This window comes from Trichomycterus rosablanca, chromosome 1, assembly GCF_030014385.1.
Source record: "Trichomycterus rosablanca isolate fTriRos1 chromosome 1, fTriRos1.hap1, whole genome shotgun sequence".
Lineage (NCBI taxonomy): Eukaryota > Metazoa > Chordata > Actinopteri > Siluriformes > Trichomycteridae > Trichomycterus > Trichomycterus rosablanca.
In genome coordinates this window covers 56,524,556-56,552,040 of record NC_085988.1, presented here as the reverse complement: position 1 = coordinate 56,552,040, position 27,485 = coordinate 56,524,556, and positions in this window count along the sequence as shown.

Sequence of the window (27,485 nt, the reverse complement as noted above, 5' to 3'; positions counted from 1 at the left end):
GCCTAAGCGGTGAATCTAAACGATGTGCCTAAGCGGTGAATCTAAGCGGTGAATCTAAGCGATGTGCCTAAGCGGTGAATCTAAGCGATGTGCCTAAGCGGTGAATCTCAGCGATGTGCCTAAGCGGTGAATCTGAGCGATGTGCCTAAGCGGTAAATCTAAACGATGTGCCTAAGCGGTGAATCTAAGCGGTGAATCTAAGCGATGTGCCTAAGCGGTGAATCTAAGCGATGTGCCTAAGCGGTGAATCTAAGCGATGTGCCTAAGCGGTGAATCTAAGCGATGTGCCTAAGCGGTGAATCTAAGCGATGTGCCTTAGCGGTGAATCTAAGCGGTGAATCTAAGCGGTGATTCTAAGCGGTGAATCTAAGTGGTGTGCCTAAGCGGTGAATCTAAGCGGTAAATCTAAGCGATGTGCCTAAGCGGTGAATCTAAGCGATGTGCCTAAGCGGTGAATCTAAGCGATGTGCCTAAGCGATGTGCCTAAGCGGTGAATCTGAGCGATGTGCCTAAGCGGTGAATCTAAGCGATGTGCCTGAGCGGTGAATCTAAGCGATGTGCCTAAGCGGTGAATCTAAGCGATGTGCCTAAGCGGTGAATTCAAGCGATGTGCCTAAGCGGTGAATCTAAGCGATGTGCCTGAGCGGTGAATCTAAGCGATGTGCCTAAGCGGTGAATCTAAGCGGTGTGCCTAAGCGGTGAATCTAAGCGGTGAATCTAAGCGGTGTGCCTAAGCGGTGAATCTAAGCGGTGTGCCTAAGCGGTGAATCTAAGCGATGTGCCTGAGCGGTGAATCTAAGCGGTGAATCTAAGCGGTGAATCTAAGCGATGTGCCTAAGCGGTGAATCTAAGCGGTGAATCTAAGTGGTGTGCCTAAGGGGTGAATCTGAGCGATTAGCCTAAGCGGTGAATCTAAACGATGTGCCTAAGCGGTGAATCTAAGCGATGTGCCTAAGCGGTGAATCTAAGCGATGTGCCTAAGCGGTGAATCTAAGCGATGTGCCTAAGCGGTGAATCTAAGCGATGTGCCTAAGCGGTGAATCTAAGCGATGTGCCTTAGCGGTGAATCTAAGCGGTGAATCTAAGCGGTGAATCTAAGTGGTGTGCCTAAGCGGTGAATCTAAGCGGTGAATATAAGCGATGTGCCTAAGCGGTGAATCTAAGCGATGTGCCTAAGCGGTGAATCTAAGCGATGTGCCTAAGCGGTGAATCTGAGCGATGTACCTAAGCGGTGAATCTGAGCGATGTGCCTAAGCGGTGAATCTGAGCGATGTGCCTAAGCGGTGAATCTAAACGATGTGCCTAAGCGGTGAATCTAAGCGGTGAATCTAAGCGATGTGCCTAAGCGGTGAATCTAAGCGATGTGCCTAAGCGGTGAATCTAAGCGATGTGCCTAAGCGGTGAATCTGAGCGATGTGCCTAAGCGGTAAATCTAAACGATGTGCCTAAGCGGTGAATCTAAGCGGTGAATCTAAGCGATGTGCCTAAGCGGTGAATCTAAGCGATGTGCCTAAGCGGTGAATCTAAGCGATGTGCCTAAGCGGTGAATCTAAGCGATGTGCCTAAGCGGTGAATCTAAGCGATGTGCCTTAGCGGTGAATCTAAGCGGTGAATCTAAGCGGTGATTCTAAGCGGTGAATCTAAGTGGTGTGCCTAAGCGGTGAATCTAAGCGGTAAATCTAAGCGATGTGCCTAAGCGGTGAATCTAAGCGATGTGCCTAAGCGGTGAATCTAAGCGATGTGCCTAAGCGATGTGCCTAAGCGGTGAATCTGAGCGATGTGCCTAAGCGGTGAATCTAAGCGATGTGCCTGAGCGGTGAATCTAAGCGATGTGCCTAAGCGGTGAATCTAAGCGATGTGCCTAAGCGGTGAATTCAAGCGATGTGCCTAAGCGGTGAATCTAAGCGATGTGCCTGAGCGGTGAATCTAAGCGATGTGCCTAAGCGGTGAATCTAAGCGGTGTGCCTAAGCGGTGAATCTAAGCGGTGAATCTAAGCGGTGTGCCTAAGCGGTGAATCTAAGCGGTGTGCCTAAGCGGTGAATCTAAGCGATGTGCCTGAGCGGTGAATCTAAGCGGTGAATCTAAGCGGTGAATCTAAGCGATGTGCCTAAGCGGTGAATCTAAGCGGTGAATCTAAGTGGTGTGCCTAAGGGGTGAATCTGAGCGATTAGCCTAAGCGGTGAATCTAAACGATGTGCCTAAGCGGTGAATCTAAGCGATGTGCCTAAGCGGTGAATCTAAGCGATGTGCCTAAGCGGTGAATCTAAGCGATGTGCCTAAGCGGTGAATCTAAGCGATGTGCCTAAGCGGTGAATCTAAGCGATGTGCCTTAGCGGTGAATCTAAGCGGTGAATCTAAGCGGTGAATCTAAGTGGTGTGCCTAAGCGGTGAATCTAAGCGGTGAATATAAGCGATGTGCCTAAGCGGTGAATCTAAGCGATGTGCCTAAGCGGTGAATCTAAGCGATGTGCCTAAGCGATGTGCCTAAGCGGTGAATCTGAGCGACGTGCCTAAGCGGTGAATCTAAGCGATGTGCCTGAGCGGTGAATCTAAGCGATGTGCCTAAGCGATGTGCCTAAGCGGTGAATCTGAGCGATGTGCCTAAGCGGTGAATCTAAGCGATGTGCCTGAGCAGTGAATCTAAGCGATGTGCCTAAGCGGTGAATCTAAGCGATGTGCCTAAGCGGTGAATTCAAGCGATGTGCCTAAGCGGTGAATTATAGCGATGTGCCTAAGCGGTGAATCTAAGCGGTGAATCTAAGCGGTGAATCTAAGTGGTGAATCTAAGTGGTGTGCCTAAGCGGTAAATCTAAGCGGTGAATCTAAGCGATGTGCCTGAGCGGTGAATCTAAGTGGTGAATCTAAGTGGTGAATCTAAGTGGTGTGCCTAAGCGGTAAATCTAAGCGGTGAATCTAAGCAATGTGCCTAAGCGGTGAATCTAAGTGGTGAATCTAAGCGGTGAATCTAAGTGGTGAATCTAAGCGGTGAATCTAAGCGTTGAATCTAAGCGGTGAATCTAAGCGGTGAATCTAAGCGGTGTGCCTAAGCGGTGAATCTAAGCGGTGAATCTAAGCGGTGAATCTAAGTGGTGTGCCTAAGAGGTGAATCTAAGTGGTGAATCTAAGCGGTGAATCTAAGCAATGTGCCTAAGCGGTGAATCTAAGTGGTGAATCTAAGCGGTGAATCTAAGCGGTAAATCTAAGTGATGTGCCTAAGCGGTGAATCTAAGTGGTGAATCTAAGCGGTGAATCTAAGCGGTGAATCTAAGTGATGTGCCTAAGCGGTGAATCTAAGCGGTGAATCTAAGCGATGTGCCTAAGCGGTGAATCTAAGAGGTGAATCTAAGCGGTGAATCTAAGCGATGTGCCTTAGCGGTGAATCTAAGCGGTGAATCTAAGCGGTGAATCTAAGCGGTGAATCTAAGTGGTGTGCCTAAGCGGTGAATCTAAGCGGTGAATCTAAGCGGTGAATCTAAGCGATGTGCCTTAGCGGTGAATCTAAGCGGTGAATCTAAGCGGTGAATCTAAGTGGTGTGCCTAAGCGGTGAATCTAAGCGGTGAATCTAAGCGGTGAATCTAAGCGATGTGCCTTAGCGGTGAATCTAAGCGGTGAATCTAAGCGATGTGCCTTAGCGGTGAATCTAAGTGGTGAGTCTAAGCGGTGAATCTAAGCGGTGAATTTAAGCGATGTGCCTAAGTGGTGAATCTAAGCGGTGAATGTAAGCGGTGAATCTAAGTGGTGTGCCTAAGCGGTGAATCTAAGCGATGTGCCTAAGCGGTGAATCTAAGCGATGTGCCTAAGCGGTGAATCTGAGCGATGTGCCTAAGCGGTGAATCTGAGTGATGTGCCTATGCGGTGAATCTAAACGATGTGCCTAAGCGGTGAATCTAAGCGGTGAATCTAAGCGATGTGCCTAAGCGGTGAATCTAAGCGATGTGCCTAAGCGGTGAATCTAAGCGATGTGCCTAAGCGGTGAATCTGAGCGATGTGCCTAAGCGGTAAATCTAAACGATGTGCCTAAGCGGTGAATCTAAGCGGTGAATCTAAGCGATGTGCCTAAGCGGTGAATCTAAGCGATGTGCCTAAGCGGTGAATCTAAGCGATGTGCCTAAGCGGTGAATCTAAGCGATGTGCCTAAGCGGTGAATCTAAGCGATGTGCCTTAGCGGTGAATCTAAGCGGTGAATCTAAGCGGTGATTCTAAGCGGTGAATCTAAGTGGTGTGCCTAAGCGGTGAATCTAAGCGGTGAATCTAAGCGATGTGCCTAAGCGGTGAATCTAAGCGATGTGCCTAAGCGGTGAATCTAAGCGATGTGCCTAAGCGATGTGCCTAAGCGGTGAATCTGAGCGATGTGCCTAAGCGGTGAATCTAAGCGATGTGCCTGAGCGGTGAATCTAAGCGATGTGCCTAAGCGATGTGCCTAAGCGGTGAATCTGAGCGATGTGCCTAAGCGGTGAATCTAAGCGATGTGCCTGAGCGGTGAATCTAAGCGATGTGCCTAAGCGGTGAATCTAAGCGATGTGCCTGAGCGGTGAATTCAAGCGATGTGCCTAAGCGGTGAATTCAAGCGATGTGCCTAAGCGGTGAATCTAAGCGATGTGCCTAAGCGGTGAATCTAAGCGATGTGCCTAAGCGGTGAATTCAAGCGATGTGCCTAAGCGGTGAATATAAGCGATGTGCCTAAGCGGTGAATATAAGCGATGTGCCTAAGCGGTGAATCTAAGCGATGTGCCTGAGCGGTGAATTCAAGCGATGTGCCTAAGCGGTGAATCTAAGCGGTGAATCTAAGCGATGTGCCTAAGCGGTGAATCTAAGCGATGTGCCTTAGCGGTGAATCTAAGCGGTGTGCCTAAGCGGTGAATCTAAGCGATGTGCCTTAGCGGTGAATCTAAGCGGTGTGCCTAAGCGGTGAATCTAATCGATGTGCCTAAGCGGTGAATCTAAGCGATGTGCCTAAGCGGTGAATCTAAGCGGTATGCCTAAGCGGTGAATCTAAGCGATGTGCCTAAGCGGTGAATCTAAGCGATGTGCCTAAGCTGTGAATCTAAGCGGTGAATCTAAGCGGTGAATCTAAGCGGTGTGTTAAGCGGGGAATCTAAGCGGTGAATCTAAGAAATGTGCCTAAGCGGTGAATCTAAGTGGTGAATCTAAGCGGTGAATCTAAGCGGTGAATCTAAGTGGTGAATCTAAGCGGTGAATCTAAGCGGTGAATCTAAGTGATGTGCCTAAGCGGTGAATCTAAGCGGTGAATCTAAGCGATGTGCCTAAGCAGTGAATCTAAGCGGTGAATCTAAGCGGTGAATCTAAGCGGTGTGCCTAAGCGGTGAATCTAAGCGGTGAATCTAAGCGATGTGCCTAAGCGGTGAATCTAAGCGATGTGCCTAAGCAGTGAATCTAAGCGATGTGCCTAAGCGGTGAATCTAAGCGATGTGCCTAAACGGTGAATCTGAGCGATGTGCCTAAGCGGTGAATCTGAGCGATGTGCCTAAGCGGTGAATCTGAGCGATGTGCCTAAGCGGTGAATCTGAGCGATGTGCCTAAGCGGTGAATCTAAACAATGTGCCTAAGCGGTGAATCTAAGCGGTGAATCTAAGCGATGTGCCTAAGCGGTGAATCTAAGCGATGTGCCTTAGCGGTGAATCTAAGCGGTGAATCTAAGCGTTGAATCAAAGTGGTGTGCCTAAGCGGTGAATCTAAGCGGTGAATCTAAGCGATGTGCCTAAGCGGTGAATCTAAGCGATGTGCCTAAGCGGTGAATCTAAGCGATGTGCCTAAGCGGTGAATCTAAGCGATGTGCCTAAGCGGTGAATCTAAGCGATGTGCCTAAGCGGTGAATTCAAGCGATGTGCCTAAGCGGTGAATATAAGCGATGTGCCTAAGCGGTGAATCTAAGCGATGTGCCTAAGCGGTGAATCTAAGCGATGTGCCTGAGCGGTGAATTCAAGCGATGTGCCTAAGCGGTGAATCTAAGCGGTGAATCTAAGCGATGTGCCTAAGCGGTGAATCTAAGCGATGTGCCTAAGCGGTGAATCTAAGCGGTGTGCCTAAGCGGTGAATCTGAGCGATGTGCCTAAGCGGTGAATCTGAGTGATGTGCCTAAGCGGTGAATCTGAGCGATGTGCCTAAGCGGTGAATCTGAGCGATGTGCCTAAGCGGTGAATCTGAGCGATGTGCCTATGCGGTGAATCTAAACGATGTGCCTAAGCGGTGAATCTAAGCGGTGAATCTAAGCGATGTGCCTAAGCGGTGAATCTAAGCGATGTGCCTAAGCGGTGAATCTAAGCGATGTGCCTAAGCGGTGAATCTGAGCGATGTGCCTAAGCGGTAAATCTAAACGATGTGCCTAAGCGGTGAATCTAAGCGGTGAATCTAAGCGGTGAATCTAAGCGATGTGCCTAAGCGGTGAATCTAAGCGATGTGCCTAAGCGGTGAATCTAAGCGATGTGCCTAAGCGGTGAATCTAAGCGATGTGCCTAAGCGGTGAATCTAAGCGATGTGCCTTAGCGGTGAATCTAAGCGGTGAATCTAAGCGGTGATTCTAAGCGGTGAATCTAAGTGGTGTGCCTAAGCGGTGAATCTAAGCGGTGAATCTAAGCGATGTGCCTAAGCGGTGAATCTAAGCGATGTGCCTAAGCGGTGAATCTAAGCGATGTGCCTAAGCGATGTGCCTAAGCGGTGAATCTGAGCGATGTGCCTAAGCGGTGAATCTAAGCGATGTGCCTGAGCGGTGAATCTAAGCGATGTGCCTAAGCGATGTGCCTAAGCGGTGAATCTGAGTGATGTGCCTAAGCGGTGAATCTAAGCGATGTGCCTGAGCGGTGAATCTAAGCGATGTGCCTAAGCGGTGAATCTAAGCGATGTGCCTGAGCGGTGAATTCAAGCGATGTGCCTAAGCGGTGAATTCAAGCGATGTGCCTAAGCGGTGAATCTAAGCGATGTGCCTAAGCGGTGAATCTAAGCGATGTGCCTAAGCGGTGAATTCAAGCGATGTGCCTAAGCGGTGAATATAAGCGATGTGCCTAAGCGGTGAATCTAAGCGATGTGCCTAAGCGGTGAATCTAAGCGATGTGCCTGAGCGGTGAATTCAAGCGATGTGCCTAAGCGGTGAATCTAAGCGGTGAATCTAAGCAATGTGCCTAAGCGGTGAATCTAAGCGATGTGCCTTAGCGGTGAATCTAAGCGGTGTGCCTAAGCTGTGAATCTAAGCGATGTGCCTTAGCGGTGAATCTAAGCGGTGTGCCTAAGCGGTGAATCTAATCGATGTGCCTAAGCGGTGAATCTAAGCGATGTGCCTAAGCGGTGAATCTAAGCGGTATGCCTAAGCGGTGAATCTAAGCGATGTGCCTAAGCGGTGAATCTAAGCGATGTGCCTAAGCTGTGAATCTAAGCGGTGAATCTAAGCGGTGAATCTAAGCGGTGTGTTAAGCGGGGAATCTAAGCGGTGAATCTAAGAAATGTGCCTAAGCGGTGAATCTAAGTGGTGAATCTAAGCGGTGAATCTAAGCGGTGAATCTAAGTGATGTGCCTAAGCGGTGAATCTAAGCGGTGAATCTAAGCGGTGAATCTAAGTGATGTGCCTAAGCGGTGAATCTAAGCGGTGAATCTAAGCGATGTGCCTAAGCAGTGAATCTAAGCGGTGAATCTAAGCGGTGAATCTAAGCGGTGAATCTAAGCGGTGTGCCTAAGCGGTGAATCTAAGCGGTGAATCTAAGCGATGTGCCTAAGCGGTGAATCTAAGCGATGTGCCTAAGCAGTGAATCTAAGCGATGTGCCTAAGCGGTGAATCTAAGCGATGTGCCTAAACGGTGAATCTGAGCGATGTGCCTAAGCGGTGAATCTGAGCGATGTGCCTAAGCGGTGAATCTGAGCGATGTGCCTAAGCGGTGAATCTGAGCGATGTGCCTAAGCGGTGAATCTAAACAATGTGCCTAAGCGGTGAATCTAAGCGGTGAATCTAAGCGATGTGCCTAAGCGGTGAATCTAAGCGATGTGCCTTAGCGGTGAATCTAAGCGGTGAATCTAAGCGGTGAATCAAAGTGGTGTGCCTAAGCGGTGAATCTAAGCGATGTGCCTAAGCGGTGAATCTAAGCGATGTGCCTAAGCGGTGAATCTAAGCGATGTGCCTAAGCGATGAATCTAAGCGATGTGCCTAAGCGGTGAATCTAAGCGATGTGCCGAGCGGTGAATTCAAGCGATGTGCCTAAGCGGTGAATATAAGCGATGTGCCTAAGCGGTGAATCTAAGCGATGTGCCTAAGCGGTGAATCTAAGCGATGTGCCTGAGCGGTGAATTCAAGCGATGTGCCTAAGCGGTGAATCTAAGCGGTGAATCTAAGCGATGTGCCTAAGCGGTGAATCTAAGCGATGTGCCTAAGCGGTGAATCTAAGCGGTGTGCCTAAGCGGTGAATCTAAGCGATGTGCCTAAGCGGTGAATCTCATCGATGTGCCTAAGCGGTGAATCTAAGCGGTGTGCCTAAGCGGTGAATCTAAGCGATGTGCCTAAGCGGTGAATCTAAGCGATGTGCCTAAGCTGTGAATCTAAGCGGTGAATCTAAGCGGTAAATCTAAGCGGTGTGCCTAAGCGGTGAATCTAAGCGGTCAATCTAAGCGGTGAATCTAAGCAATGTGCCTAAGCGGTGAATCTAAGTGGTGAATCTAAGTGGTGAATCTAAGCGGTAAATCTAAGTGATGTGCCTAAGCGGTGAATCTAAGCGGTGAATCTAAGCGATGTGCCTAAGCGGTGAATCTAAGCGGTGAATCTAAGCGGTGAATCTAAGTGGTGTGCCTAAGCGGTGAATCTAAGCGATGTGCCTAAGCGCTAAATCTAAGCGATGAGCCTAAGCGGTGAATCTAATCGGTGTGCCTAAACGGTGAATCTAAGCAATGTGCCTAAGCGGTGAATCTAAGCGATGTGCCTAAGCGGTGAATCTAAGCGGTGTGCCTAAGCGGTGAATCTAAGCGATGTGCCTAAGCGGTGAATCTAAGCGGTGTGCCTAAGCGGTGAACCTGAGCTATTTGCCTAAGCGGTGAATCTAAGCGGTGTGCCTAAGCGGTGAATCTAAGCGCTGTGCCTGAGCGGTGAATCTAAGCGGTGAATCTAAGCGGTGTGCCTGAGCGGTGAATCTAAGCGGTGAATCTAAGCGATGTGCCTGAGCGGTGAATCTAAGCGGTGAATCTAAGTGGTGTGCCTAAGCGGTGAATCTAAGAGGTGAATCTAAGCGGTGACTCTTAGCGATGTGCCTTAGCGGTGAATCTAAGCGGTGAATCTAAGCGGTGAATCTAAGCGGTGAATCTAAGTGGTGTGCCTAAGCGGTGAATCTAAGCGGTGAATCTAAGCGATGTGCCTTAGCGGTGAATCTAAGCGGTGAATCTAAGCGGTGAATCTAAGTGGTGTGCCTAAGCGGTGAATCTAAGCGGTGAATCTAAGCGGTGAATCTAAGCGATGTGCCTTAGCGGTGAATCTAAGCGGTGAATCTAAGCGATGTGCCTTAGCGGTGAATCTAAGTGGTGAGTCTAAGCGGTGAATCTAAGCGGTGAATTTAAGCGATGTGCCTAAGTGGTGAATCTAAGCGGTGAATGTAAGCGGTGAATCTAAGTGGTGTGCCTAAGCGGTGAATCTAAGCGATGTGCCTAAGCGGTGAATCTAAGCGATGTGCCTAAGCGGTGAATCTGAGCGATGTGCCTAAGCGGTGAATCTGAGCGATGTGCCTAAGCGGTGAATCTGAGCGATGTGCCTATGCGGTGAATCTAAACGATGTGCCTAAGCGGTGAATCTAAGCGGTGAATCTAAGCGATGTGCCTAAGCGGTGAATCTAAGCGATGTGCCTAAGCGGTGAATCTAAGCGATGTGCCTAAGCGGTGAATCTGAGCGATGTGCCTAAGCGGTAAATCTAAACGATGTGCCTAAGCGGTGAATCTAAGCGGTGAATCTAAGCGATGTGCCTAAGCGGTGAATCTAAGCGATGTGCCTAAGCGGTGAATCTAAGCGATGTGCCTAAGCGGTGAATCTAAGCGATGTGCCTAAGCGGTGAATCTAAGCGATGTGCCTTAGCGGTGAATCTAAGCGGTGAATCTAAGCGGTGATTCTAAGCGGTGAATCTACGTGGTGTGCCTAAGCGGTGAATCTAAGCGGTGAATCTAAGCGATGTGCCTAAGCGGTGAATCTAAGCGATGTGCCTAAGCGGTGAATCTAAGCGATGTGCCTAAGCGATGTGCCTAAGCGGTGAATCTGAGCGATGTGCCTAAGCGGTGAATCTAAGCGATGTGCCTGAGCGGTGAATCTAAGCGATGTGCCTAAGCGATGTGCCTAAGCGGTGAATCTGAGCGATGTGCCTAAGCGGTGAATCTAAGCGATGTGCCTGAGCGGTGAATCTAAGCGATGTGCCTAAGCGGTGAATCTAAGCGATGTGCCTGAGCGGTGAATTCAAGCGATGTGCCTAAGCGGTGAATTCAAGCGATGTGCCTAAGCGGTGAATCTAAGCGATGTGCCTAAGCGGTGAATCTAAGCGATGTGCCTAAGCGGTGAATTCAAGCGATGTGCCTAAGCGGTGAATATAAGCGATGTGCCTAAGCGGTGAATCTAAGCGATGTGCCTAAGCGGTGAATCTAAGCGGTGTGCCTAAGCGGTGAATCTAAGCGATGTGCCTGAGCGGTGAATTCAAGCGATGTGCCTAAGCGGTGAATCTAAGCGGTGAATCTAAGTGATGTGCCTAAGCGGTGAATCTAAGCGATGTGCCTTAGCGGTGAATCTAAGCGGTGTGCCTAAGCGGTGAATCTAAGCGATGTGCCTTAGCGGTGAATCTAAGCGGTGTGCCTAAGCGGTGAATCTAATCGATGTGCCTAAGCGGTGAATCTAAGCGATGTGCCTAAGCGGTGAATCTAAGCGGTATGCCTAAGCGGTGAATCTAAGCGATGTGCCTAAGCGGTGAATCTAAGCGATGTGCCTAAGCTGTGAATCTAAGCGGTGAATCTAAGCGGTGAATCTAAGCGGTGTGTTAAGCGGGGAATCTAAGCGGTGAATCTAAGAAATGTGCCTAAGCGGTGAATCTAAGTGGTGAATCTAAGCGGTGAATCTAAGCGGTGAATCTAAGTGATGTGCCTAAGCGGTGAATCTAAGCGGTGAATCTAAGCGGTGAATCTAAGTGATGTGCCTAAGCGGTGAATCTAAGCGGTGAATCTAAGCGATGTGCCTAAGCAGTGAATCTAAGCGGTGAATCTAAGCGGTTAATCTAAGCGGTGAATCTAAGCGGTGTGCCTAAGCGGTGAATCTAAGCGGTGAATCTAAGCGATGTGCCTAAGCGGTGAATCTAAGCGATGTGCCTAAGCAGTGAATCTAAGCGATGTGCCTAAGCGGTGAATCTAAGCGATGTGCCTAAACGGTGAATCTGAGCGATGTGCCTAAGCGGTGAATCTGAGCGATGTGCCTAAGCGGTGAATCTGAGCGATGTGCATAAGCGGTGAATCTGAGCGATGTGCCTAAGCGGTGAATCTAAACAATGTGCCTAAGCGGTGAATCTAAGCGGTGAATCTAAGCGATGTGCCTAAGCGGTGAATCTAAGCGATGTGCCTTAGCGGTGAATCTAAGCGGTGAATCTAAGCGGTGAATCAAAGTGGTGTGCCTAAGCGGTGAATCTAAGCGGTGAATCTAAGCGATGTGCCTAAGCGGTGAATCTAAGCGATGTGCCTAAGCGGTGAATCTAAGCGATGTGCCTAAGCGGTGAATCTAAGCGATGTGCCTAAGCGGTGAATCTAAGCGATGTGCCTGAGCGGTGAATTCAAGCGATGTGCCTAAGCGGTGAATATAAGCGATGTGCCTAAGCGGTGAATCTAAGCGATGTGCCTAAGCGGTGAATCTAAGCGATGTGCCTGAGCGGTGAATTCAAGCGATGTGCCTAAGCGGTGAATCTAAGCGGTGAATCTAAGCGATGTGCCTAAGCGGTGAATCTAAGCGATGTGCCTAAGCGGTGAATCTAAGCGGTGTGCCTAAGCGGTGAATCTAAGCGATGTGCCTAAGCGGTGAATCTCATCGATGTGCCTAAGCGGTGAATCTAAGCGGTGTGCCTAAGCGGTGAATCTAAGCGATGTGCCTAAGCGGTGAATCTAAGCGATGTGCCTAAGCTGTGAATCTAAGCGGTGAATCTAAGCGGTAAATCTAAGCGGTGTGCCTAAGCGGTGAATCTAAGCGGTCAATCTAAGCGGTGAATCTAAGCAATGTGCCTAAGCGGTGAATCTAAGTGGTGAATCTAAGTGGTGAATCTAAGCGGTAAATCTAAGTGATGTGCCTAAGCGGTGAATCTAAGCGGTGAATCTAAGCGATGTGCCTAAGCGGTGAATCTAAGCGGTGAATCTAAGCGGTGAATCTAAGTGGTGTGCCTAAGCGGTGAATCTAAGCGATGTGCCTAAGCGCTAAATCTAAGCGATGAGCCTAAGCGGTGAATCTAATCGGTGTGCCTAAACGGTGAATCTAAGCAATGTGCCTAAGCGGTGAATCTAAGCGATGTGCCTAAGCGGTGAATCTAAGCGGTGTGCCTAAGCGGTGAATGTAAGCGATGTGCCTAAGCGGTGAATCTAAGCGGTGTGCCTAAGCGGTGAACCTGAGCTATTTGCCTAAGCGGTGAATCTAAGCGGTGTGCCTAAGCGGTGAATCTAAGCGCTGTGCCTGAGCGGTGAATCTAAGCGGTGAATCTAAGCGGTGTGCCTGAGCGGTGAATCTAAGCGGTGAATCTAAGCGATGTGCCTGAGCGGTGAATCTAAGCGGTGAATCTAAGCGATGTGCCTAAGCGGTGAATCTAAGCGGTGAATCTAAGTGGTGTGCCTAAGCGGTGAATCTAAGCGGTGAATCTAAGCGATGTGCCTAAGCGGTGAATCTAAGTGATGTGCCTAAGCGGTGAATCTAAGCGGTGTGCCTAAGCGGTGAATCTAAGCGGTGTGCCTAAGCGGTGAATCTAAGTGATGTGCCTAAGCGGTGTATCTAAGCGGTGAATCTAAGCGATGTGCCTAAGCGGTGAATCTAAGCGGTGAATCTAAGTGGTGTGCCTAAGCGGTGAATCTAAGCGGTGAATCTAAGCGATGTGCCTGAGCGGTGAATCTAAGCGGTGAATCTAAGCGATGTGCCTAAGCGGTGAATCTAAGCGGTGAATCTAAGTGGTGTGCCTAAGCGGTGAATCTAAGCGGTGAATCTAAGCGATGTGCCTAAGCGGTGAATCTAAGCGATGTGCCTAAGCGGTGAATCTAAGTGATGTGCCTAAGCGGTGAATCTAAGCGGTGTGCCTAAGCGGTGAATCTAAGTGATGTGCCTAAGCGGTGTATCTAAGCGGTGAATCTAAGCGATGTGCCTAAGCGGTGAATCTAAGCGGTGAATCTAAGTGGTGTGCCTAAGCGGTGAATCTAAGCGGTGAATCTAAGCGATGTGCCTAAGCGGTGAATCTAAGCGATGTGCCTAAGCGGTGAATCTAAGCGATGTGCCTAAGCGGTGAATCTAAGCGATGTGCCTAAGCGGTGACTCTAAGCGGTGAATCTAAGCGATGTGCCTAAGCGGTGAATCTAAGCGATGTGCCTAAGCGGTGAATCTAAGCGATGTGCCTAAGCGGTGAATCTGAGCGATGTGCCTAAGCTGTAAATCTAAACGATGTGCCTAAGCGGTGAATCTAAGCGGTGAATCTAAGCGATGTGCCTAAGCGGTGAATCTAAGCGATGTGCCTAAGCGGTGAATCTAAGCGATGTGCCTAAGCGGTGAATCTAAGCGATGTGCCTAAGCGGTGAATCTAAGCGATGTGCCTTAGCGGTGAATCTAAGAGGTGAATCTAAGCGGTGAATCTAAGCGATGTGCCTTAGCGGTGAATCTAAGCGGTGAATCTAAGCGGTGAATCTAAGCGGTGAATCTAAGTGGTGTGCCTAAGCGGTGATTCTAAGCGGTGAATCTAAGCGGTGAATCTAAGCGATGTGCCTAAGCGGTGAATCTAAGCGGTGAATCTAAGCGGTGAATCTAAGCGATGTGCCTAAGCGGTGAATCTAAGCGCTGAATCTAAGTGGTGTGCCTAAGCGGTGAATCTAAGCGGTGAATCTAAGCGGTGAATCTAAGCGATGTGCCTTAGCGGTGAATCTAAGCAGTGAATCTAAGCGGTGAATCTAAGCGGTGAATCTAAGTGGTGTGCCTAAGCGGTGAATCTAAGCGGTGAATCTAAGCGGTGAATCTAAGCGATGTGCCTTAGCGGTGAATCTAAGCGGTGAATCTAAGCGATGTGCCTTAGCGGTGAATCTAAGTGGTGAGTCTAAGCGGTGAATCTAAGCGGTGAATTTAAGCGATGTGCCTAAGTGGTGAATCTAAGCGGTGAATGTAAGCGGTGAATCTAAGTGGTGTGCCTAAGCGGTGAATCTAAGCGATGTGCCTAAGCGGTGAATCTAAGCGATGTGCCTAAGCGGTGAATCTGAGCGATGTAACTAAGCGGTGAATCTGAGCGATGTGCCTAAGCGGTGAATCTGAGCGATGTGCCTAAGCGGTGAATCTAAACGATGTGCCTAAGCGGTGAATCTAAGCCGTGAATCTAAGCGATGTGCCTAAGCGGTGAATCTAAGCGATGTGCCTAAGCGGTGAATCTAAGCGATGTGCCTAAGCGGTGAATCTGAGCGATGTGCCTAAGCGGTAAATCTAAACGATGTGCCTAAGCGGTGAATCTAAGCGGTGAATCTAAGCGATGTGCCTAAGCGGTGAATCTAAGCGATGTGCCTAAGCGGTGAATCTAAGCGATGTGCCTAAGCGGTGAATCTAAGCGATGTGCCTAAGCGGTGAATCTAAGCGATGTGCCTGAGCGGTGAATTCAAGCGATGTGCCTAAGCGGTGAATTCAAGCGATGTGCCTAAGCGGTGAATCTAAGCGATGTGCCTAAGCGGTGAATCTAAGCGATGTGCCTAAGCGGTGAATTCAAGCGATGTGCCTAAGCGGTGAATATAAGCGATGTGCCTAAGCGGTGAATCTAAGCGATGTGCCTAAGCGGTGAATCTAAGCGGTGTGCCTAAGCGGTGAATCTAAGCGATGTGCCTGAGCGGTGAATTCAAGCGATGTGCCTAAGCGGTGAATCTAAGCGGTGAATCTAAGTGATGTGCCTAAGCGGTGAATCTAAGCGATGTGCCTTAGCGGTGAATCTAAGCGGTGTGCCTAAGCGGTGAATCTAAGCGATGTGCCTTAGCGGTGAATCTAAGCGGTGTGCCTAAGCGGTGAATCTAATCGATGTGCCTAAGCGGTGAATCTAAGCGATGTGCCTAAGCGGTGAATCTAAGCGGTATGCCTAAGCGGTGAATCTAAGCGATGTGCCTAAGCGGTGAATCTAAGCGATGTGCCTAAGCTGTGAATCTAAGCGGTGAATCTAAGCGGTGAATCTAAGCGGTGTGTTAAGCGGGGAATCTAAGCGGTGAATCTAAGAAATGTGCCTAAGCGGTGAATCTAAGTGGTGAATCTAAGCGGTGAATCTAAGCGGTGAATCTAAGTGATGTGCCTAAGCGGTGAATCTAAGCGGTGAATCTAAGCGGTGAATCTAAGTGATGTGCCTAAGCGGTGAATCTAAGCGGTGAATCTAAGCGATGTGCCTAAGCAGTGAATCTAAGCGGTGAATCTAAGCGGTTAATCTAAGCGGTGAATCTAAGCGGTGTGCCTAAGCGGTGAATCTAAGCGGTGAATCTAAGCGATGTGCCTAAGCGGTGAATCTAAGCGATGTGCCTAAGCAGTGAATCTAAGCGATGTGCCTAAGCGGTGAATCTAAGCGATGTGCCTAAACGGTGAATCTGAGCGATGTGCCTAAGCGGTGAATCTGAGCGATGTGCCTAAGCGGTGAATCTGAGCGATGTGCATAAGCGGTGAATCTGAGCGATGTGCCTAAGCGGTGAATCTAAACAATGTGCCTAAGCGGTGAATCTAAGCGGTGAATCTAAGCGATGTGCCTAAGCGGTGAATCTAAGCGATGTGCCTTAGCGGTGAATCTAAGCGGTGAATCTAAGCGGTGAATCAAAGTGGTGTGCCTAAGCGGTGAATCTAAGCGGTGAATCTAAGCGATGTGCCTAAGCGGTGAATCTAAGCGATGTGCCTAAGCGGTGAATCTAAGCGATGTGCCTAAGCGGTGAATCTAAGCGATGTGCCTAAGCGGTGAATCTAAGCGATGTGCCTGAGCGGTGAATTCAAGCGATGTGCCTAAGCGGTGAATATAAGCGATGTGCCTAAGCGGTGAATCTAAGCGATGTGCCTAAGCGGTGAATCTAAGCGATGTGCCTGAGCGGTGAATTCAAGCGATGTGCCTAAGCGGTGAATCTAAGCGGTGAATCTAAGCGATGTGCCTAAGCGGTGAATCTAAGCGATGTGCCTAAGCGGTGAATCTAAGCGGTGTGCCTAAGCGGTGAATCTAAGCGATGTGCCTAAGCGGTGAATCTCATCGATGTGCCTAAGCGGTGAATCTAAGCGGTGTGCCTAAGCGGTGAATCTAAGCGATGTGCCTAAGCGGTGAATCTAAGCGATGTGCCTAAGCTGTGAATCTAAGCGGTGAATCTAAGCGGTAAATCTAAGCGGTGTGCCTAAGCGGTGAATCTAAGCGGTCAATCTAAGCGGTGAATCTAAGCAATGTGCCTAAGCGGTGAATCTAAGTGGTGAATCTAAGTGGTGAATCTAAGCGGTAAATCTAAGTGATGTGCCTAAGCGGTGAATCTAAGCGGTGAATCTAAGCGATGTGCCTAAGCGGTGAATCTAAGCGGTGAATCTAAGCGGTGAATCTAAGTGGTGTGCCTAAGCGGTGAATCTAAGCGATGTGCCTAAGCGCTAAATCTAAGCGATGAGCCTAAGCGGTGAATCTAATCGGTGTGCCTAAACGGTGAATCTAAGCAATGTGCCTAAGCGGTGAATCTAAGCGATGTGCCTAAGCGGTGAATCTAAGCGGTGTGCCTAAGCGGTGAATGTAAGCGATGTGCCTAAGCGGTGAATCTAAGCGGTGTGCCTAAGCGGTGAACCTGAGCTATTTGCCTAAGCGGTGAATCTAAGCGGTGTGCCTAAGCGGTGAATCTAAGCGCTGTGCCTGAGCGGTGAATCTAAGCGGTGAATCTAAGCGGTGTGCCTGAGCGGTGAATCTAAGCGGTGAATCTAAGCGATGTGCCTGAGCGGTGAATCTAAGCGGTGAATCTAAGCGATGTGCCTAAGCGGTGAATCTAAGCGGTGAATCTAAGTGGTGTGCCTAAGCGGTGAATCTAAGCGGTGAATCTAAGCGATGTGCCTAAGCGGTGAATCTAAGTGATGTGCCTAAGCGGTGAATCTAAGCGGTGTGCCTAAGCGGTGAATCTAAGTGATGTGCCTAAGCGGTGTATCTAAGCGGTGAATCTAAGCGATGTGCCTAAGCGGTGAATCTAAGCGGTGAATCTAAGTGGTGTGCCTAAGCGGTGAATCTAAGCGGTGAATCTAAGCGATGTGCCTAAGCGGTGAATCTAAGCGATGTGCCTAAGCGGTGAATCTAAGCGATGTGCCTAAGCGGTGAATCTAAGCGATGTGCCTAAGCGGTGACTCTAAGCGGTGAATCTAAGCGATGTGCCTAAGCGGTGAATCTAAGCGATGTGCCTAAGCGGTGAATCTAAGCGATGTGCCTAAGCGGTGAATCTGAGCGATGTGCCTAAGCTGTAAATCTAAACGATGTGCCTAAGCGGTGAATCTAAGCGGTGAATCTAAGCGATGTGCCTAAGCGGTGAATCTAAGCGATGTGCCTAAGCGGTGAATCTAAGCGATGTGCCTAAGCGGTGAATCTAAGCGATGTGCCTAAGCGGTGAATCTAAGCGATGTGCCTTAGCGGTGAATCTAAGAGGTGAATCTAAGCGGTGAATCTAAGCGATGTGCCTTAGCGGTGAATCTAAGCGGTGAATCTAAGCGGTGAATCTAAGCGGTGAATCTAAGTGGTGTGCCTAAGCGGTGATTCTAAGCGGTGAATCTAAGCGGTGAATCTAAGCGATGTGCCTAAGCGGTGAATCTAAGCGGTGAATCTAAGCGGTGAATCTAAGCGATGTGCCTAAGCGGTGAATCTAAGCGCTGAATCTAAGTGGTGTGCCTAAGCGGTGAATCTAAGCGGTGAATCTAAGCGGTGAATCTAAGCGATGTGCCTTAGCGGTGAATCTAAGCAGTGAATCTAAGCGGTGAATCTAAGCGGTGAATCTAAGTGGTGTGCCTAAGCGGTGAATCTAAGCGGTGAATCTAAGCGGTGAATCTAAGCGATGTGCCTTAGCGGTGAATCTAAGCGGTGAATCTAAGCGATGTGCCTTAGCGGTGAATCTAAGTGGTGAGTCTAAGCGGTGAATCTAAGCGGTGAATTTAAGCGATGTGCCTAAGTGGTGAATCTAAGCGGTGAATGTAAGCGGTGAATCTAAGTGGTGTGCCTAAGCGGTGAATCTAAGCGATGTGCCTAAGCGGTGAATCTAAGCGATGTGCCTAAGCGGTGAATCTGAGCGATGTAACTAAGCGGTGAATCTGAGCGATGTGCCTAAGCGGTGAATCTGAGCGATGTGCCTAAGCGGTGAATCTAAACGATGTGCCTAAGCGGTGAATCTAAGCCGTGAATCTAAGCGATGTGCCTAAGCGGTGAATCTAAGCGATGTGCCTAAGCGGTGAATCTAAGCGATGTGCCTAAGCGGTGAATCTGAGCGATGTGCCTAAGCGGTAAATCTAAACGATGTGCCTAAGCGGTGAATCTAAGCGGTGAATCTAAGCGATGTGCCTAAGCGGTGAATCTAAGCGATGTGCCTAAGCGGTGAATCTAAGCGATGTGCCTAAGCGGTGAATCTAAGCGATGTGCCTAAGCGGTGAATCTAAGCGATGTGCCTAAGCGGTGAATCTAAGCGATGTGCCTAAGCGATGTGCCTAAGCGGTGAATCTGAGCGATGTGCCTAAGCGGTGAATCTAAGCGATGTGCCTGAGCGGTGAATCTAAGCGATGTGCCTAAGCGGTGAATTCAAGCGATGTGCCTAAGCGGTGAATCTAAGCGATGTGCCTGAGCGGTGAATCTAAGCGATGTGCCTAAGCGGTGAATCTAAGCGGTGTGCCTAAGCGGTGAATCTAAGCGGTGAATCTAAGCGGTGTGCCTAAGCGGTGAATCTAAGCGGTGTGCCTAAGCGGTGAATCTAAGCGATGTGCCTGAGCGGTGAATCTAAGCGGTGAATCTAAGCGGTGAATCTAAGCGATGTGCCTAAGCGGTGAATCTAAGCGGTGAATCTAAGTGGTGTGCCTAAGGGGTGAATCTGAGCGATTAGCCTAAGCGGTGAATCTAAACGATGTGCCTAAGCGGTGAATCTAAGCGATGTGCCTAAGCGGTGAATCTAAGCGATGTGCCTAAGCGGTGAATCTAAGCGATGTGCCTAAGCGGTGAATCTAAGCGATGTGCCTAAGCGGTGAATCTAAGCGATGTGCCTTAGCGGTGAATCTAAGCAGTGAATCTAAGCGGTGAATCTAAGTGGTGTGCCTAAGCGGTGAATCTAAGCGGTGAATATAAGCGATGTGCCTAAGCGGTGAATCTAAGCGATGTGCCTAAGCGGTGAATCTAAGCGATGTGCCTAAGCGATGTGCCTAAGCGGTGAATCTGAGCGATGTACCTAAGCGGTGAATCTGAGCGATGTGCCTAAGCGGTGAATCTGAGCGATGTGCCTAAGCGGTGAATCTAAACGATGTGCCTAAGCGGTGAATCTAAGCGGTGAATCTAAGCGATGTGCCTAAGCGGTGAATCTAAGCGATGTGCCTAAGCGGTGAATCTAAGCGATGTGCCTAAGCGGTGAATCTGAGCGATGTGCCTAAGCGGTAAATCTAAACGATGTGCCTAAGCGGTGAATCTAAGCGGTGAATCTAAGCGATGTGCCTAAGCGGTGAATCTAAGCGATGTGCCTAAGCGGTGAATCTAAGCGATGTGCCTAAGCGGTGAATCTAAGCGATGTGCCTAAGCGGTGAATCTAAGCGATGTGCCTTAGCGGTGAATCTAAGCGGTGAATCTAAGCGGTGATTCTAAGCGGTGAATCTAAGTGGTGTGCCTAAGCGGTGAATCTAAGCGGTAAATCTAAGCGATGTGCCTAAGCGGTGAATCTAAGCGATGTGCCTAAGCGGTGAATCTTAGCGATGTGCCTAAGCGATGTGCCTAAGCGGTGAATCTGAGCGATGTGCCTAAGCGGTGAATCTAAGCGATGTGCCTGAGCGGTGAATCTAAGCGATGTGCCTAAGCGGTGAATCTAAGCGATGTGCCTAAGCGGTGAATTCAAGCGATGTGCCTAAGCGGTGAATCTAAGCGATGTGCCTGAGCGGTGAATCTAAGCGATGTGCCTAAGCGGTGAATCTAAGCGGTGTGCCTAAGCGGTGAATCTAAGCGGTGAATCTAAGTGGTGAATCTAAGTGGTGTGCCTAAGCGGTAAATCTAAGCGGTGAATCTAAGCGATGTGCCTGAGTGGTGAATCTAAGTGGTGAATCTAAGTGGTGAATCTAAGTGGTGTGCCTAAGCGGTAAATCTAAGCGGTGAATCTAAGCAATGTGCCTAAGCGGTGAATCTAAGTGGTGAATCTAAGCGGTGAATCTAAGCGGTGAATCTAAGCGATGTGCCTAAGCGGTGAATCTAAGCGTTGAATCTAAGCGGTGAATCTAAGCGGTGAATCTAAGCGGTGTGCCTAAGCGGTGAATCTAAGCGGTGAATCTAAGCGGTGAATCTAAGTGGTGTGCCTAAGCGGTGAATCTAAGCGGTGAATATAAGCGATGTGCCTAAGCGGTGAATCTAAGCGATGTGCCTAAGCGGTGAATCTAAGCGATGTGCCTAAGCGATGTGCCTAAGCGGTGAATCTGAGCGATGTACCTAAGCGGTGAATCTGAGCGATGTGCCTAAGCGGTGAATCTGAGCGATGTGCCTAAGCGGTGAATCTAAACGATGTGCCTAAGCGGTGAATCTAAGCGGTGAATCTAAGCGATGTGCCTAAGCGGTGAATCTAAGCGATGTGCCTAAGCGGTGAATCTAAGCGATGTGCCTAAGCGGTGAATCTGAGCGATGTGCCTAAGCGGTAAATCTAAACGATGTGCCTAAGCGGTGAATCTAAGCGGTGAATCTAAGCGATGTGCCTAAGCGGTGAATCTAAGCGATGTGCCTAAGCGGTGAATCTAAGCGATGTGCCTAAGCGGTGAATCTAAGCGATGTGCCTAAGCGGTGAATCTAAGCGATGTGCCTTAGCGGTGAATCTAAGCGGTGAATCTAAGCGGTGATTCTAAGCGGTGAATCTAAGTGGTGTGCCTAAGCGGTGAATCTAAGCGGTAAATCTAAGCGATGTGCCTAAGCGGTGAATCTAAGCGATGTGCCTAAGCGGTGAATCTAAGCGATGTGCCTAAGCGATGTGCCTAAGCGGTGAATCTGAGCGATGTGCCTAAGCGGTGAATCTAAGCGATGTGCCTGAGCGGTGAATCTAAGCGATGTGCCTAAGCGGTGAATCTAAGCGATGTGCCTAAGCGGTGAATTCAAGCGATGTGCCTAAGCGGTGAATCTAAGCGATGTGCCTGAGCGGTGAATCTAAGCGATGTGCCTAAGCGGTGAATCTAAGCGGTGTGCCTAAGCGGTGAATCTAAGCGGTGAATCTAAGCGGTGTGCCTAAGCGGTGAATCTAAGCGGTGTGCCTAAGCGGTGAATCTAAGCGATGTGCCTGAGCGGTGAATCTAAGCGGTGAATCTAAGCGGTGAATCTAAGCGATGTGCCTAAGCGGTGAATCTAAGCGATGTGCCTAAGCGGTGAATCTAAGCGATGTGCCTAAGCGGTGAATCTAAGCGATGTGCCTTAGCGGTGAATCTAAGCGGTGAATCTAAGCGGTGATTCTAAGCGGTGAATCTAAGTGGTGTGCCTAAGCGGTGAATCTAAGCGGTAAATCTAAGCGATGTGCCTAAGCGGTGAATCTAAGCGATGTGCCTAAGCGGTGAATCTTAGCGATGTGCCTAAGCGATGTGCCTAAGCGGTGAATCTGAGCGATGTGCCTAAGCGGTGAATCTAAGCGATGTGCCTGAGCGGTGAATCTAAGCGATGTGCCTAAGCGGTGAATCTAAGCGATGTGCCTAAGCGGTGAATTCAAGCGATGTGCCTAAGCGGTGAATCTAAGCGATGTGCCTGAGCGGTGAATCTAAGCGATGTGCCTAAGCGGTGAATCTAAGCGGTGTGCCTAAGCGGTGAATCTAAGCGGTGAATCTAAGTGGTGAATCTAAGTGGTGTGCCTAAGCGGTAAATCTAAGCGGTGAATCTAAGCGATGTGCCTGAGTGGTGAATCTAAGTGGTGAATCTAAGTGGTGAATCTAAGTGGTGTGCCTAAGCGGTAAATCTAAGCGGTGAATCTAAGCAATGTGCCTAAGCGGTGAATCTAAGTGGTGAATCTAAGCGGTGAATCTAAGCGGTGAATCTAAGCGATGTGCCTAAGCGGTGAATCTAAGCGTTGAATCTAAGCGGTGAATCTAAGCGGTGAATCTAAGCGGTGTGCCTAAGCGGTGAATCTAAGCGATGTGCCTAAACGGTGAATCTGAGCGATGTGCCTAAGCGGTGAATCTGAGCGATGTGCCTAAGCGGTGAATCTGAGCGATGTGCCTAAGCGGTGAATCTGAGTGATGTGCCTATGCGGTGAATCTAAACGATGTGCCTAAGCGGTGAATCTAAGCGGTGAATCTAAGCGATGTGCCTAAGAGGTGAATCTAAGCGATGTGCCTTAGCGGTGAATCTAAGCGGTGTGCCTAAGCGGTGAATCTAAGCGATGTGCCTTAGCGGTGAATCTAAGCGGTGTGCCTAAGCGGTGAATCTAATCGATGTGCCTAAGCGGTGAATCTAAGCGATGTGCCTAAGCGGTGAATCTAAGCGGTATGCCTAAGCGGTGAATCTAAGCGATGTGCCTAAGCGGTGAATCTAAGCGATGTGCCTAAGCTGTGAATCTAAGCGGTGAATCTAAGCGGTGAATCTAAGCGGTGTGTTAAGCGGGGAATCTAAGCGGTGAATCTAAGAAATGTGCCTAAGCGGTGAATCTAAGTGGTGAATCTAAGCGGTGAATCTAAGCGGTGAATCTAAGTGATGTGCCTAAGCGGTGAATCTAAGCGGTGAATCTAAGCGGTGAATCTAAGTGATGTGCCTAAGCGGTGAATCTAAGCGATGTGCCTAAGCAGTGAATCTAAGCGGTGAATCTAAGCGGTGAATCTAAGCGGTGAATCTAAGCGGTGTGCCTAAGCGGTGAATCTAAGCGGTGAATCTAAGCGATGTGCCTAAGCGGTGAATCTAAGCGATGTGCCTAAGCAGTGAATCTAAGCGATGTGCCTAAGCGGTGAATCTAAGCGATGTGCCTAAACGGTGAATCTGAGCGATGTGCCTAAGCGGTGAATCTGAGCGATGTGCCTAAGCGGTGAATCTGAGCGATGTGCCTAAGCGGTGAATCTGAGCGATGTGCCTAAGCGGTGAATCTAAACAATGTGCCTAAGCGGTGAATCTAAGCGGTGAATCTAAGCGATGTGCCTAAGCGGTGAATCTAAGCGATGTGCCTTAGCGGTGAATCTAAGCGGTGAATCTAAGCGGTGAATCAAAGTGGTGTGCCTAAGCGGTGAATCTAAGCGGTGAATCTAAGCGATGTGCCTAAGCGGTGAATCTAAGCGATGTGCCTAAGCGGTGAATCTAAGCGATGTGCCTAAGCGGTGAATCTAAGCGATGTGCCTAAGCGGTGAATCTAAGCGATGTGCCTGAGCGGTGAATTCAAGCGATGTGCCTAAGCGGTGAATATAAGCGATGTGCCTAAGCGGTGAATCTAAGCGATGTGCCTAAGCGGTGAATCTAAGCGATGTGCCTGAGCGGTGAATTCAAGCGATGTGCCTAAGCGGTGAATCTAAGCGGTGAATCTAAGCGATGTGCCTAAGCGGTGAATCTAAGCGATGTGCCTAAGCGGTGAATCTAAGCGGTGTGCCTAAGCGGTGAATCTAAGCGATGTGCCTAAGCGGTGAATCTCATCGATGTGCCTAAGCGGTGAATCTAAGCGGTGTGCCTAAGCGGTGAATCTAAGCGATGTGCCTAAGCGGTGAATCTAAGCGATGTGCCTAAGCTGTGAATCTAAGCGGTGAATCTAAGCGGTAAATCTAAGCGGTGTGCCTAAGCGGTGAATCTAAGCGGTCAATCTAAGCGGTGAATCTAAGCAATGTGCCTAAGCGGTGAATCTAAGTGGTGAATCTAAGTGGTGAATCTAAGCGGTAAATCTAAGTGATGTGCCTAAGCGGTGAATCTAAGCGGTGAATCTAAGCGATGTGCCTAAGCGGTGAATCTAAGCGGTGAATCTAAGCGGTGAATCTAAGTGGTGTGCCTAAGCGGTGAATCTAAGCGATGTGCCTAAGCGCTAAATCTAAGCGATGAGCCTAAGCGGTGAATCTAATCGGTGTGCCTAAACGGTGAATCTAAGCAATGTGCCTAAGCGGTGAATCTAAGCGATGTGCCTAAGCGGTGAATCTAAGCGGTGTGCCTAAGCGGTGAATCTAAGCGATGTGCCTAAGCGGTGAATCTAAGCGGTGTGCCTAAGCGGTGAACCTGAGCTATTTGCCTAAGCGGTGAATCTAAGCGGTGTGCCTAAGCGGTGAATCTAAGCGCTGTGCCTGAGCGGTGAATCTAAGCGGTGAATCTAAGCGGTGTGCCTGAGCGGTGAATCTAAGCGGTGAATCTAAGCGATGTGCCTGAGCGGTGAATCTAAGCGGTGAATCTAAGTGGTGTGCCTAAGCGATGAATCTAAGAGGTGAATCTAAGCGGTGACTCTTAGCGATGTGCCTTAGCGGTGAATCTAAGCGGTGAATCTAAGCGGTGAATCTAAGCGGTGAATCTAAGTGGTGTGCCTAAGCGGTGAATCTAAGCGGTGAATCTAAGCGGTGAATCTAAGCGATGTGCCTTAGCGGTGAATCTAAGCGGTGAATCTAAGCGGTGAATCTAAGTGGTGTGCCTAAGCGGTGAATCTAAGCGGTGAATCTAAGCGGTGAATCTAAGCGATGTGCCTTAGCGGTGAATCTAAGCGGTGAATCTAAGCGATGTGCCTTAGCGGTGAATCTAAGTGGTGAGTCTAAGCGGTGAATCTAAGCGGTGAATTTAAGCGATGTGCCTAAGTGGTGAATCTAAGCGGTGAATGTAAGCGGTGAATCTAAGTGGTGTGCCTAAGCGGTGAATCTAAGCGATGTGCCTAAGCGGTGAATCTAAGCGATGTGCCTAAGCGGTGAATCTGAGCGATGTGCCTAAGCGGTGAATCTGAGCGATGTGCCTAAGCGGTGAATCTGAGCGATGTGCCTATGCGGTGAATCTAAACGATGTGCCTAAGCGGTGAATCTAAGCGGTGAATCTAAGCGATGTGCCTAAGCGGTGAATCTAAGCGATGTGCCTAAGCGGTGAATCTAAGCGATGTGCCTAAGCGGTGAATCTGAGCGATGTGCCTAAGCGGTAAATCTAAACGATGTGCCTAAGCGGTGAATCTAAGCGGTGAATCTAAGCGATGTGCCTAAGCGGTGAATCTAAGCGATGTGCCTAAGCGGTGAATCTAAGCGATGTGCCTAAGCGGTGAATCTAAGCGATGTGCCTAAGCGGTGAATCTAAGCGATGTGCCTTAGCGGTGAATCTAAGCGGTGAATCTAAGCGGTGATTCTAAGCGGTGAATCTAAGTGGTGTGCCTAAGCGGTGAATCTAAGCGGTGAATCTAAGCGATGTGCCTAAGCGGTGAATCTAAGCGATGTGCCTAAGCGGTGAATCTAAGCGATGTGCCTAAGCGATGTGCCTAAGCGGTGAATCTGAGCGATGTGCCTAAGCGGTGAATCTAAGCGATGTGCCTGAGCGGTGAATCTAAGCGATGTGCCTAAGCGATGTGCCTAAGCGGTGAATCTGAGCGATGTGCCTAAGCGGTGAATCTAAGCGATGTGCCTGAGCGGTGAATCTAAGCGATGTGCCTAAGCGGTGAATCTAAGCGATGTGCCTGAGCGGTGAATTCAAGCGATGTGCCTAAGCGGTGAATTCAAGCGATGTGCCTAAGCGGTGAATCTAAGCGATGTGCCTAAGCGGTGAATCTAAGCGATGTGCCTAAGCGGTGAATTCAAGCGATGTGCCTAAGCGGTGAATATAAGCGATGTGCCTAAGCGGTGAATCTAAGCGATGTGCCTAAGCGGTGAATCTAAGCGATGTGCCTGAGCGGTGAATTCAAGCGATGTGCCTAAGCGGTGAATCTAAGCGGTGAATCTAAGTGATGTGCCTAAGCGGTGAATCTAAGCGATGTGCCTTAGCGGTGAATCTAAGCGGTGTGCCTAAGCGGTGAATCTAAGCGATGTGCCTTAGCGGTGAATCTAAGCGGTGTGCCTAAGCGGTGAATCTAATCGATGTGCCTAAGCGGTGAATCTAAGCGATGTGCCTAAGCGGTGAATCTAAGCGGTATGCCTAAGCGGTGAATCTAAGCGATGTGCCTAAGCGGTGAATCTAAGCGATGTGCCTAAGCTGTGAATCTAAGCGGTGAATCTAAGCGGTGAATCTAAGCGGTGTGTTAAGCGGGGAATCTAAGCGGTGAATCTAAGAAATGTGCCTAAGCGGTGAATCTAAGTGGTGAATCTAAGCGGTGAATCTAAGCGGTGAATCTAAGTGATGTGCCTAAGCGGTGAATCTAAGCGGTGAATCTAAGCGGTGAATCTAAGTGATGTGCCTAAGCGGTGAATCTAAGCGGTGAATCTAAGCGATGTGCCTAAGCAGTGAATCTAAGCGGTGAATCTAAGCGGTGAATCTAAGCGGTGAATCTAAGCGGTGTGCCTAAGCGGTGAATCTAAGCGGTGAATCTAAGCGATGTGCCTAAGCGGTGAATCTAAGCGATGTGCCTAAGCGGTGAATCTAAGCGATGTGCCTAAGCGGTGAATCTGAGCGATGTGCCTAAGCGGTGAATCTAAACGATGTGCCTAAGCGGTGAATCTAAGCGGTGAATCTAAGCGATGTGCCTAAGCGGTGAATCTAAGCGATGTGCCTAAGCGGTGAATCTGAGCGATGTGCCTAAGCGGTGAATCTGAGCGATGTGCCTATGCGGTGAATCTAAACGATGTGCCTAAGCGGTGAATCTAAGCGGTGAATCTAAGCGATGTGCCTAAGCGGTGAATCTAAGCGATGTGCCTAAGCGGTGAATCTGAGCGATGTGCCTAAGCGGTAAATCTAAACGATGTGCCTAAGCGGTGAATCTAAGCGGTGAATCTAAGCGATGTGCCTAAGCGGTGAATCTAAGCGATGTGCCTAAGCGGTGAATCTAAGCGATGTGCCTAAGCGGTGAATCTAAGCGATGTGCCTTAGCGGTGAATCTAAGCGGTGAATCTAAGCGGTGATTCTAAGCGGTGAATCTAAGTGGTGTGCCTAAGCGGTGAATCTAAGCGGTAAATCTAAGCGATGTGCCTAAGCGGTGAATCTAAGCGATGTGCCTAAGCGGTGAATCTAAGCGATGTGCCTAAGCGATGTGCCTAAGCGG